The sequence below is a fragment of the Capsicum annuum genome, chromosome 12, assembly GCF_002878395.1.
Source record: "Capsicum annuum cultivar UCD-10X-F1 chromosome 12, UCD10Xv1.1, whole genome shotgun sequence".
Taxonomy (NCBI): domain Eukaryota; kingdom Viridiplantae; phylum Streptophyta; class Magnoliopsida; order Solanales; family Solanaceae; genus Capsicum; species Capsicum annuum.
This window is the reverse complement of record NC_061122.1, coordinates 12688653-12694131: the sequence shown is the minus strand read 5'-3', so window position 1 is coordinate 12694131 and position 5479 is coordinate 12688653. Positions and strand designations below refer to the sequence as shown.

The window sequence follows — 5479 nt, the reverse complement described above, 5'->3', positions numbered from 1 at the left end:
TCTAGCTTTAAACGTTTCTACATCACCTAAAGCCTTATACTTCACTTTATATATCCATTGGCAACCGATAGATTTCTTCCCATTAGGTAAAGTAACAATATCCCAAGTGTGATTGGAATTCAAGGAATCTATCTTATTGTTTCTACCCATCTAGGATCTCTACAGGCATCAGAGAAACTTGTAGGTTCAGTGACATAAGAAGTTCTCAGCATATAGTCCTTGTGGGATAAAGAGAGTTTATCATATGAAACATGATTAGCAAGAGCATGAGGTACTTTCTTTGTACTCTTGGAAACAAAATCATTCATCCAAATTGGTCGCTTTCTACCTCTAGTTGACTTTCTTAGATCCTGAGGTGCAGAAGACTGAGGTACATGAGTAGGAACCACCTGCCCTTACTGCACTTGCTGGGGTGCAGGAGTAGGAACCACCTGCACTTGTTGCTCTTTCTGACTAACTAAATTAGGTACCCCTTGACCTCTGGTTGATCTTCTTTGATACACTTGAGTTACAGGTTGTGACTGTGTAGGAATAGAGAGCCCTCTAGTTGATATTCTTTTATATACCTGAGTTATATACTGTGCAGATGTAGGAATAGCCTGCATTTGCTGGTCCCCTTGAGGTTACAAGGTTACTGGAATCTATAGACATGTCTCATTACCACTTAGCACTAGTTATTGATCTTCTTAAGGAAATATATGATTAGGTGACTGAGTTTGATGCTTGAGGAGTTTAAATAGAAATACATCTTCTCTGAATGACACATCTCTACTCACAAAGAATATATTAGTTGACATATTATATATCAAGTATCCCTTCTGAGTGCTAGAGTATCCCATTATGACACTTATCCTTGCTCTAGTCATGAGTTTATCATGCTCATTTAACACTTTGACATAGCACAAACACCTCATTATCCTTAGGTGATAACATTTTTAATTTTTTACCATACAACTTCTCATAAAGAGTTAAGAACTAAATGACTGAACTAGGAAGTCTATTGATGATATCTACTACAGTTAGAACACAATAACCCAAAACCTTATTGGAATGCCATCCTAAAACTTGATATCTTTTGTCACCTCTAAGATGTGTCCATGTTATCTCTTAGTAACATTATTTTGATGAGGAGAATATGGACATGTTGTTTGATGGATTATACAATTATCTTGAAACAATTTTTGATATAATGACCTGACAAATTTAGTACCATTATCAGTCTTGATCACTCTGACTGTCTTCTCAAACTGAGTCTTGACATATATAAGGAACTGTTGAATTTGAACAAAGATATCTTACTTAATCTTTAGTATAAACACCTTGATAAATCTTGAAAAATCATCAACAGTTGTTAGAAAATACTTGTTTCTATTCATCGTTGGTACTTTGTAAGGTCCCCACTATCCATGTGTACAAGATCAAAACAATATGTAATTTGAATATTAGTTGACAGAAATGGTAAACTAGTCTTTTTAGCACTAGGAAAAATGCTACATTGCTTTATTCTATCTTCTATTACTTGTACTCCTTGATGTACAATTCATTTCAAGACAATCAGTTGAAGTATGTCCCAACCTTTGCTCCTACAAATCCACTTCATCTTGAGTCTTTTCCACAGTTACTTCAGTAGTAGCTTTAGTTGCTACTGCAACTTCATTCTTTGACTGATCTACCATTAGATATAAGCCTCCATCAAGATTTCCAATCCCCTCCACCTTTCCAGTATAAAGATCTTGGAAAACACTGAAATTAGGGAAGAAATTCACTAAACAATGCCATTCCTTAGTCACTTGTGACACTGATAGGAGACTACATGAAAACTGTGGAATATGATAGACATTTGTAAGGTTATTTCCTTCGAATAAGCAACTAGTTCCCATATGAGTAACCATTGTAGCATAACCATTTGGTAGATACACTTTATTTGGATTCGTAACTTTGTAATAGTTTTGTTAAGTAACAGTTTTGAGTCACAAACTATATGATCAGTAACATCAGTATCTATAATCCATTTTTGTGAACCAAAAGAAGCTAAACAAGCAGAAATACCTACACTTGTTACATATACAGACTCAGTTTGATAGAGTTATTCTTCTTTATAGGTTCTATGATTTACTCATATTGTTCCTTGGTAATGGCTACATTTCCAACTAACATAGTTAAGCCATCTAATTATTTGAAGTTACTGATCGTCCTGTATATTTAGTATAATAACCACGTTGATCTACTGGATAATCATGAGAACCCAAGGACACATTATATGTTGTGTTATACCCTTCATGCCTGAGTTTATTCTTACCTTTATAATCTTGAGGATAGCCAACCAACTTCCAGCAGTTATCTTGGATGTGCCTATTGTGTTTACAGAAGTTACATTGCACAGTAACATTTCTCTTGTACTTGTGAACTTGGCTTCCACCTACTCTATTTTTTGTATTTCTGTCTAGATCAAGATTCTTACCAGTAGCCACAGGATTCATTCCAAAAATCCTTGCCTGACTCGCAATAGATTGTGGATTTCATCACTTATTATCATTGCATAGGCTTGGTTAACATTTGGGAAAGGTGTCATAAGAAAGATTTGACTCCTTTCTTGTATGTAGGATTCATTCAAATCCACAAGAAACTAAAACAATTTCAGTTTTTGAAGATGTATCACATACTCCTTTGATTTATCACATTCACATCCAGGTGTAGGCACAAGAGCGTCAAATTCAATGTAGCAATCTTTTTATGCAGATTAAATCTTCTGGCTATATCAACCTTGTTAAGCGTTTCATAAAGCTCATTACAGACAACACTAGCCACAAATGCATACATAATTCTACAAAGCAATTCTTTAGAAATAGAGTTCATGATCCAAGACAGCACAATTGCATTCACTCTCTCCTAGTGACTACTCAATTCAGTAGAAAACTTATCGTTAGAGTATGTTCCATCAACAATACCCAACTTATCTCTCCTTAGTAAAGATATGCGCATAGATATAAAACAGAATGAGAAATTCTCAACGCCTGTTAATTAAAAGGAGATGATTTGTGTATTGAGAGTAATTCTGAATGCCTCACCAGATTCAGCAGTAGCATTCTAATTCACCATTGTTGCAGATTTACAATTATTGATTCAAGACTTTTTGATTGTGAAAAGACCAATACACTCAATACACCAGAATCGATTTGGCTCTGCTAGTTTTTCTAGTGAGTAAAGCTCTAATACCATCTTAAAATTTGTCTTGGGCCTAACTTACACCGCAAAATCTAGCTCATAGGGAAGAGTATTATCTAGCCTTATAAAGAGACCACCCATCTCATTAACCACTAATGTGGAATTTTCTCTCTTTATCACCCCACCTCACGTCTAGGCCTAGTTAACTAGGTGTGGACAATCTCTCTGAATCTCAATTCGGGGGCTCAACATTGGGTGAGAAGGGCCCTTCTCTGATACCATATAATTAACCAAGCAGTGCTACACTTCTTGGTAGAAACAATTGAAGATGAAATACAGATTAAGAGTAAGAAGAAGAAGAAGTGAGGAGGAGAGAAAGATCATTAGAGATAGAGAAGTAGAGTAGTATTTTCATTATTCTTTAATGTACATAGACTTCTACATCTATAGACTTTTGTATGGGCTAACTAACTAGCTAACTAGCCGCTAACAATTTTGTAACTAACTACTGGACAAACAATTATAACAAAAAAAGTGAACAAGTCTATTTTGTTTCTTTTTTGTTCTGCTCCACTCTACTTTATTCTGCTCTACTCTTCATATATTCAACAAATGGTCACTCGTGTGGGAACTAACTATTTATCAGTAGGAAATAACCTTACAAACTCCTATCATATTCCACAGCTTTCATGTAGTCTCCTATAAGTGTCACAAGTGACTAAGAAATGGCATTGTTTAGTGAATTTCTTCTCTGATTTGTGTGTTTTCAAGGATCTTTATACTAGAAAGGTGAAGAGGATTGGAAATCTTAATGGAGGCTTATATCTACTGATAGATCAGTCAAAGAATGAAGTTCCAGTACCAACTAAAGCAACTACTGAAGTAACGGTGGAAAAAACACAAGTTGGAGTGGATTTGTGGCACCAAAGGTTGGGACATGCTTCAACTAGTATGTTGAAAAGAATTTTAGATCAAGGAGTACAAGTAATAGAAGCTTAGCAGGAGGCTTTGAAATGGCTGGCATCTTCCCTTCATACAAATTTCTTCATTCTCTCAGTCCAGCAAAGCAAACAATTCTAGATGCCCACCGTAAGGTAGATTCAATTGTTGAGGATGTCATTAACGAGAACAAGAATAATCTTGCAACTCACAAAAGTGATGATACATTAGAAGGTGAAGACCTAGTTGATTTCTTACTAAGACTTATGAAGGATAGAAGTTTTCAGTTTCTCATCACCAACAACAATATCAAAGCTATTATTGTAGTAAGTATTGAATATTGTGCTTGTTCTTACTTATTTAACCATATAGTATTTCCATATCCATTTCCATATATACATAAAAACATTAATTACGAAGAATTAGTTGTAGAAATCTTAATTTTGATGGGTAATTAAGAAATTTGCAAGGACTTTGGTGAAAAAGTCGATCAATAAAGAAAGTTAGATCAGGAAATAGCATGTGCGTCAGTCATAATAACTTGGCCATAAATTGCAGGACATGTTTGCTGCTGGAACAGAAAATTGATCAACAACAACTGTATGAGCTATGGTTGAAATGATGAAAAATCAATGTATACTCGCCAAAGCACAAAAAGAAGTGCGAGAAGCCTTCAGAGACGAAGTAACATTCGATAAAATTGACGTGGACGTGCTGAAAAACTTAAAGTTAGTTGTCAAAGAAACTATGAGATTTCATGCACCAGTTCCACTTTTGGTCCCAAGAGAATTTAGGGAAGAGATTTCATGGTTAATGTTTGGGCACTGGGAAGAGATCCAAAATATTGGGACAACGCAGAAAGCTTTTAAGCCAGAGAGATTCAAGCAGTGCTCCGTGGACTTGGTTGGTAATAATTTTGAATATCTCCCCTTTGGCAGTGGGAGGAGGATGTGTCCCGGGATGTCATTTGGTTTAGCCAATGTTTATTTACCATTGGCTCAATTGATTTACCACTTCGATTGGAAACTCCCAACTAGAATGGTACCAAGAGACTTGGACGTGACTGAGTCAAGTGGAGCCACTGCCACTAGAAAAAATGGCCTTCATATGATTGCAACTCCTTGTTAACCTTAATGAAATCAAGTGTTTAAAGTTCTTTTTATTATAGTGAAGTGTGTGAGATAAAAGAACAGAGGCAGATCTAGAATTTTAAGCTTGTGGGTTTCTTGGGCAAAATAAAAATCCAAAAAAAAGTGAGTAATGGAGTTAGAACCCACAACCAAGAGAGCAACAATGTTTCAACATGCACTTGCTTTGCCACTAGACCAATAACACAATTTATTGTGTGTCCCTAGCTTATAATTTTTATATATTT

General features: G+C 35.5%; 1 pseudogene; it reads left to right on the top strand.

Moving 5' to 3' along the window:
* Nucleotides 1-2974: 2974 nt before the first annotated feature.
* Nucleotides 2975-5232, top strand: LOC107849458 (annotated as a pseudogene).
* Nucleotides 5233-5479: the final 247 nt, after the last annotated feature.